Raw genomic sequence first — 8206 nt, forward strand, 5'->3', positions numbered from 1 at the left:
CTCTGGCAAAATAGGGTTTGTTGTTAAAGTTTAACTTATTACTGTAAGGTGGGGTGTTAGGTAACAGTTACGAAATTCAGGGAACCTGTTAATTGTGAGAGTGAAGACCACTCTCTCTCTCTCTTATCTCTCTCTCTATCTCTATATATATATATATATATATATATATATATATATATATATATATATATATGTGTGTGTGTGTGTGTGTGTGTGTGTGTGTGTGTGTGTGTGTGTGTGTGTGTGTTTTGTGGGTATCAGTGTATGCAGAGCATATAATCTTATCCAAATCACCTGCAATTTTTCATCAATTTCTGTCTCAAATCATAATCCTAGGAATCATATCATTCACCAGGTATGTCTGATGAATCTTATCTTCCCATCGTATAGCTTTGAGCCATTAATGCTTCTTCCCCTAAGGACTTCGCGTGAGGATTTGGGATCTATTATTCAGGGTGCCTGCTTTTGCTTCCTCTATCTTTACTGGCTTTATTATTTCCAGATTGTTCATTTTTTAATCTTAAATAGTTCATTTAGCTCTCACATTGTTCATTTGGAATCCATTCTCACAAGGAATTTAAGAATGTTTTTATTAAATTATTTTTTTTTTCTCTTCAGTCGTTATTAGGTGTGATTTCATCTTTTATTTTGTTCATGTTGATATTCTCTCTCTCTCTCTCTCTCTCTCTCTCTCTCTCTCTCTCTCTCTCTCTCTCTCTCTCTCTCTCTGTACAGTGATGATTATCTGATCCTGTATTGTCCATGTATTCTGTAGTCCATTCGTCCATTCTCAAAATTAATATAACAATGTTTTCCTGCAATTATTCGTTTATTCCTCTTTAATTAGTATTGTATTTGACTTTATCTTTTCTCTTGTTTTTGTAAATCTCTCTCTCTCTCTCTCTCTCTCTCTCTCTCTCTCTCTCTCTCTCTCTCTCTCTCTCTCTCTCTCTCTTTGCTGTGATGATGCTCTGACTTTGATCCAGCGCTGTAAAGGAAGTGAAGTAAAGCTGTTTGCTTATTTATCAATGATCACTCGATTGCTTCTCACCCATTTACATAATTTCAATTGAAGTACAATAACCTGCCCCATTAAGGTTTCTATCTCTAATTACCTTCATCTTATAATCTAGAAATCCTCTTGTCTTGGAAAATTAGGGTTAAATATGAATGGTTCCTTTCAACATTTCCCCACCAAGTTTGCCGTTCAACGGACAACCGGTTTCCAATATCCTCAGTTACGGAGAAAGGGGAATATTTCAGTCAGTTGAGTCAATGGTTCCAAGAATGAAAAACAAATGGATCTCTTTCTAAAACGAAAGGGTTATTTGACTAGTTCAGAGAAACCGCTCATTTTTAAGTTAATGTTTAGGTTACAGACTTGAAAATAAAAAATGCTTTGTACCTGCGTATGGATGAACTTTAACTTATGCAATCATTTTTTATCAATGTGTATTTCTAAGTATTTTTTTCATTGAAGGCGGTGCCCTTTGAATTGTAAATTACCGAGTGAATTCTTGTATTTGCAAATGTTTTAGAATATCGTTTTTCTTTTTTTATGGAAGATAGAGGTGGTTAAATGTGTAGTGTGTACTTTTTATTTAAAGGATTTTTTGTAGAGTAACGATAGTAGGACTAAAGATATGTACGCAGAATCATAGATAAGACAATTATCGTCTAGGAATCAGTATGTTACTTATCGTTGGTTATTCAGTTATTCGATTCCTAAGAATAAAATAAAATTATTTAACTTTCATTAAAAGCACATAATTTCCTTTTTTTTTAAATGCCATTAAGAACAATTCAGAAAGTCTTATAAGTACCGAACATCGCGTACCTATAACCATGGTTTCACCAAAACAGGATGAATATAGAATTTAATGTTATTTTGCCCCATTTGTTCTTCTGTTGCAACCACTTCGTTGTTTAAATGCCTTTATTCTATTTAAATACTTGAATCTATAATTAATTTTCAAAGTGGCTCATCTTTTGTATCATTTCAATGACATTAACAATCACCGATTATTATCATCTGTGAATATCATCGTGTTGGCCCGTTTGTCTTGAGCGTGGAGGTGGATACTACACTACGAAAATAGCGAGTGATGTCTTGAAAAGTGAAGAGATTTCATAACGCCTTACTTTGCGATGTGACAATTTTTTTATAGTTTCTAAATCAAACAAGGCAATTACTGATCGTTCTTATATATATATATATATATATATATATATATATATATATATATATATATATATATATATATATATATATATATATATATATATATATATAATCAGTAAATGCTTTTTAGCTGATATGAAAATAAAAAATGAAAAAATTACAGATTATTGCTTTTATATTTATTTAATTCCTCTCATCTCGAGTGTGGAGGCGGAGCAAGTGGAACAAACAGCTCCACAAACAATGCGAGGGAGATATTTCAAAACAAAAGCAGTTTCGAGGAAATCAAAATGTCAGATCTATTAGCGGGAAGAACAACCCAGTCAGTTTCTACATATGTCAAACGAGACAAAAAAAAACGAGGAATATTTTTTTACTTCTTTTCTTCCCTTCGGGTTTACCTTTGATATACCACAATACACTTGATTTTTCTTCGGCATAAATGAATCCCAATTGTCCGGCTAACCTCTTCATGTGCAATCGGCTTAACCAGTCTTTTTTTTTTTCCTCTCTTAAGTTTTTTCTTAATGCAGTCGTCGTCGAATGGGTTTTGATAAAAGACAGGATCAAAGCAGCGAATCTTTATTCCAAATTGCTCAGGTTCGCGTTTTTTTTTTATTATCTTAATTAATATTTGTGTGTCACTTCACAATGGACGCGATGTATTTTGTTCCGGTGTGCCCAAGAATGGCAGAGTTATGGAAATTTATGTATAAGAATTGTACATCCGTTTGCGTTCTAATTCCTGATAGCTCTGATGTCATAACAGGATTTGGTTCTTTTCTAAATAATATTATGGAAATTCATTAGTCAGACAGTTGGCGAATACAATTCAGTTCATGTATGAGGCCCGTGTGAACACATAAACTATGAGGCCCATGTGAACCCACATAAACTCATACAAGAACATACACACAAAGTCGCATATATATATATATATATATGCATACACACACATATATATACATACATACGTACATATATCTATACGCCTGTATTTAGGTGCGATTTCGACGATTAATTTTATGTCAACAAACCAATTCTCATCTGAACTTGACGAAAATTGCACATGTTAATAAAATAAAAATTTCTTTTCTTAAAGTTAATCCCACTCCTTTTCCTCATCTATAAGTGTCTGTGTGTGTGTGTGTGTGTCTGTGTAGACTTTAAAAAGTAAGAGACAGAATCAACCAGCGTTCCTCGGTAGGAATTTCAAAGAAAAGTGACGCCCTCCAACTTATCTGTTTATTTGGTGGGCGACCCAACTTCATCGAGTGGAAGAAACCCAAAGAACCTCAGGAACACGTGCAAAAAAAATGAACGAAATTCTGCGGGTTGAGAGAGAGAGAGAGAGAGAGAGAGAGAGAGAGAGAGAGAGAGAGAGAGAGATCAAAACCTCACGGGCAAATTTCACAAAAGGTATTCTCAACATTGTTCACGGAAGCAACAACAATGAGAATATTTACTGTATAATGGTGACAGCGATATAGATATTTAATTTGTGAGTTATATGAGATGATATTTGGTTCTGATTTTTCCATACATTCTATTAATTTGAAGATAAGCTACAGTGAATAACGTAATGTTCTTAAGAATATGATTGTATTTTTGTAACTCTAAAGAATATTAAAACCTATATATATATATATATATATATATATATATATATATATATATATATATATATATATATATATATATATATATATATATATATATATATATATATATATATATATATATATATATATATATATATATATATATATATATATATATATATATATATTGGAAAGAAACAAAGATACTGCGTTGCTACTAATCAATGGGAAATGAAGGTGTTGAGAACAGATTCGAAAAGCCACTTGACCTAAATTAAAGTTTTAGGTTTAAAGAAGCGCAGATGGATGATGAGTTTTCCACTCTCTCTCTCTCTCTCTCTCTCTCTCTCTCTCTCTCTCTCTCTCTCTCTCTCTCTCTCTCTCTCTGAGATTTCTTTAATTACATTTTTAGTGCTGAGGATATTTTACAGAATTCCTAAAATTTAAATCTATTGGTGCTCAATATTCATCTCTTATAGACATTAAAATTATCATTATCAAAATTATTTAACGATCATGATCAAAATTATTGAACGATCATAATCTACAGTATATCTTACAGATGTATAACAAGTACGAACAGAAAATAAGTAGGTCAAGGTCACCACATTTCACACGAGAATATCGAGACTAATTTGCCTTCAAAAATATTTACCAGCAGCTGAAAGTAATCACTTCCAGGAATGAAGACCTTGTAAGTGGCTCTTTCAGCCGAATAAAAATATATAAAAGGAACGCCCGGCAGGGATCGCATCTCTTCGACGAGGGACTCAAGGCCGTTCGTCTAAAGGTGCGTCCTCACTCCAGTGGAACATGTTGTAAGCACATGTCGGAAACTTATCGCATACATGTTACCAACATGTTGAATATATGTCTACAACTTATTACTAGTTTTAAACACAGCCTGGTACTACATGCCAGAAACATGTCACCAACTTATCGTATATATAACATGTTGAATACACGTCTACAACTTATTGGTAGTTATAACCACAGTCTAGTACTACATGTCAGAAACATGTCGCCAACTTGTTGCGTACATATCACCAACATGTTGAATATATGTCTACAACTTATTACTAGTTTTAAACAGTGTGGTACTGCATACCAGAAACATATCTCCAACTTATTGTATATATAACATGTTGAATACATGTCTATAACTTATTGGTAGTTTTAACCACGGTCTAGTACTACATGTAAGAAACATGTCGCCCACTTATTGCATACATATCACCAATATGTTGAATACATGTCTACAACTTATTGTTAGTTTTAGCCACAGTCTAGTACTACATGTCAGAAACATGTCGCCAACTTATCGCATACATAACAACATGTTGAATATATGTTTACAACTTATTGGTAGTTTTAGCCACGGTCTAGTACTACATGTCAGAAACATGTTGTTAACTTATCACATACATATCACCAACATATTGAATGCATGTCATCGACTTATTGGTAGTTTTAACCATACTCCATTACTGCATGTCATATATACATATCGGCAACATATCGTATGCATATCACCAACATGTTGAATACATGTCTACGACTTATTGGTAGTTTTATCCACACTCCAGTACAACATGTCATGAACAAATGTTGGTAACTTTTTACATACATATCACAAACACGTTGAATACATGTCAACGACTCGTTGGTAGTTCTAACCAGTGTTTCGTACAATTATCCAGTATTTACCACTTACGATCGTTGACTTGTTGACAACTTGTGTGTGATATATTCGTGATAACTTGCCAACATGCTTACGATATTTTGCAGTGTAATGTGGATGCATCCTTAGAGAAGTCTGTTAGTTAATTAGGGCTCTGGGCTCCAGATAGAAACAAAAGAAGTCACTATGTCCTCATTGCTTTGTTTTTGCCAAGTATTTTTCACAGCCAAATGCAAGAATTTTGTTTTGGTTAACTGCAATTCGCCATTGTCAATTTTTATTTCTATCATTTAGCATTTTAAGCTTGCTGCAATAAATAACAGAGAGAGAGAGAGAGAGAGAGAGAGAGAGAGAGAGAGAGAGAGAGAGAGAGATGGCCATCACCTGCGCAAATTTTACAGCATTCGGGTCTTTTTTGCCACCAAACTCAACCCAACAAATGATTGGAGACTCATTAAACGTTAGTGTTATATTTTTCGAATTTCCTAATTTTCAAATGCCGTTTTTAGTTGCCTCTTAATGAGTTGCAACTGGAGGAGTAGGAGGAGGGGTAGGAGTAGCCCTCCTCCTTAACGAGGTAACCCTCGACCACTCCAAGAACTCGAAAGGTGGGTACTAATGGCATTTTATTGCTAGGTATTTTCTCGTTCCGTGATGAAGGGGGCCAAGACTTGTTAATTGCTTCAATTACTAGGCCGGATGTCACACGCCTATATATATATATATATATATATATATATATATATATATATATATATATAAATATATATATATATATATATATATATATATATATATATATATATATATATATATATATATATATATATATATATATATATATATATATATATATATATGTGTGTTTGTGTGTGTGTGTATTTTTATTTTATGGTGGTTTTTATTTTGATTTTCGTTTCGTCTTTGTCTAATGATTGTGCTATTACGTCGTTAATTGTAGGGAATATTCTTTCAGGTTGTTTATGTATAAGGAATATATATATACTGTATATATATACATATATATATATATACACACATATATTTATATATATATTTACATATATGATTATTATCACTTTTGTACGTGATTCATTTATCACACATTACCACACAGGTAATGTGTGATACACACACACACATATATATATATAATATATATATATATATATATATATATATATATATATATATATATATATATATATATATGAGTTTATATATGTGTGTGTATGTATGTATGTATGTATGTTTTAAAACTCCTAGCATACTAAAAACCAATGCACAAAAACTTAGCACTTTCTTCCAACTACTTCTTAACTGCAAAATCTGTGAATAGAGAATTTACCTGAGAAACTTGTAATTTCCAATACAAATCAAGACCAATATGTTTTCTGTGATATAATGTTCATATTAATTAACAGTAAACCACTCTAATTACGTGCATAACTCTTTGATATATTACTGAAATTTTTTTTTATAATTTTGCTCAGTCAATATTGCTTTTCCTGTAAATAGGAAAAACTCTCATTGCAATTAGTACACAGATTTCATACGTGTTACCCGTGATATTTTGAAGGTTACTGTAGTATCAAAACAATTCTTGGTAATATTTAAGAGTATGTAACACTACAGGCTGTGAACAGTTATCGTATTGCTTTAGTGTGTAGTACATATAGACATTCAATTTTTATTCGATATTTTCCTTTCAATAGTAGCCGGAGAGACAAAAGAATGATTAAACTCGCGTTTTACGCGCACAGCAGTCTCTTATTATTATTAGAATTGGAGAGTTTGAAGAAGATCACGTTCTGTTAAGATAAGAAAAAAAATAAGACCTTTCTCTTGAGAGTAATCTTGTATATGAAAAATATTCTTTAATGTACTGTTATGAATACTATTAAAATCCTTACGTTTACAATGACAATACTAGTTTTCAGAAAGCTTAAAAAGAGACCTTGAAAATACGATTAAGATCCCTATGTTTTGCGATGAAAATAATAATCCTCATAAAGATGAATGGCTTTCAGTTTATCTTTAACATTATACCAAGAGTTTAACTCAAGAAAAGGCTGTTGCTGAGGGTCAAAGTTGACCATTTTCAGAAGTTTAATTCTTAGTGTGTTGTTGCAAATACACTTGAAATCTTTCAGCTTTATAATTTTAAGTGTATTTCAAAACAATATACTAATATTTAATGTGAAGAAAATGGTCTTATTTTATCATTAATAACAAAATATACCAAGATTTAAACTCAAGAAAGGGTCTCATTTTATCATCAGTAAGAAAACATACCAAGATTTACACTCTAGAAAAGACTCATTTTATCATCAGTGATAAAATATACCAAGATTTAAACTTAAGAAAAGACTCATTTTATCTCCATTAAGAACAATATACCGAGATTTAAAAGAAAATCCCATTTTAATCACATCAATAACCCTTCACCAATTACCCCAACACAACCCTAAAATAACCAATAGCAAAACCATACCAAAGAATAAGCACCGCGAAATTAACAAAAATTACCAAACAACGGCTCCCCAGGTCGCAAACGTGTGCACCACTCGCGCGCGCGCGCTCACGCGTCCTCACAGACGCAGAACCGCCCCGTCGGTTGGCTTTCCACGAATAAAGGGATGTCAGGTGGAGGTGACAACTTCGAGGACGCAGCCCTTTCCTCCATGAAAATTACATCTTCACAAGGGATCACATTGACTAGGTGGGGGGAAACAGGCGTAT

The sequence above is a fragment of the Macrobrachium rosenbergii genome, chromosome 22 (genome assembly GCF_040412425.1).
Source record: "Macrobrachium rosenbergii isolate ZJJX-2024 chromosome 22, ASM4041242v1, whole genome shotgun sequence".
NCBI lineage: Eukaryota > Metazoa > Arthropoda > Malacostraca > Decapoda > Palaemonidae > Macrobrachium > Macrobrachium rosenbergii.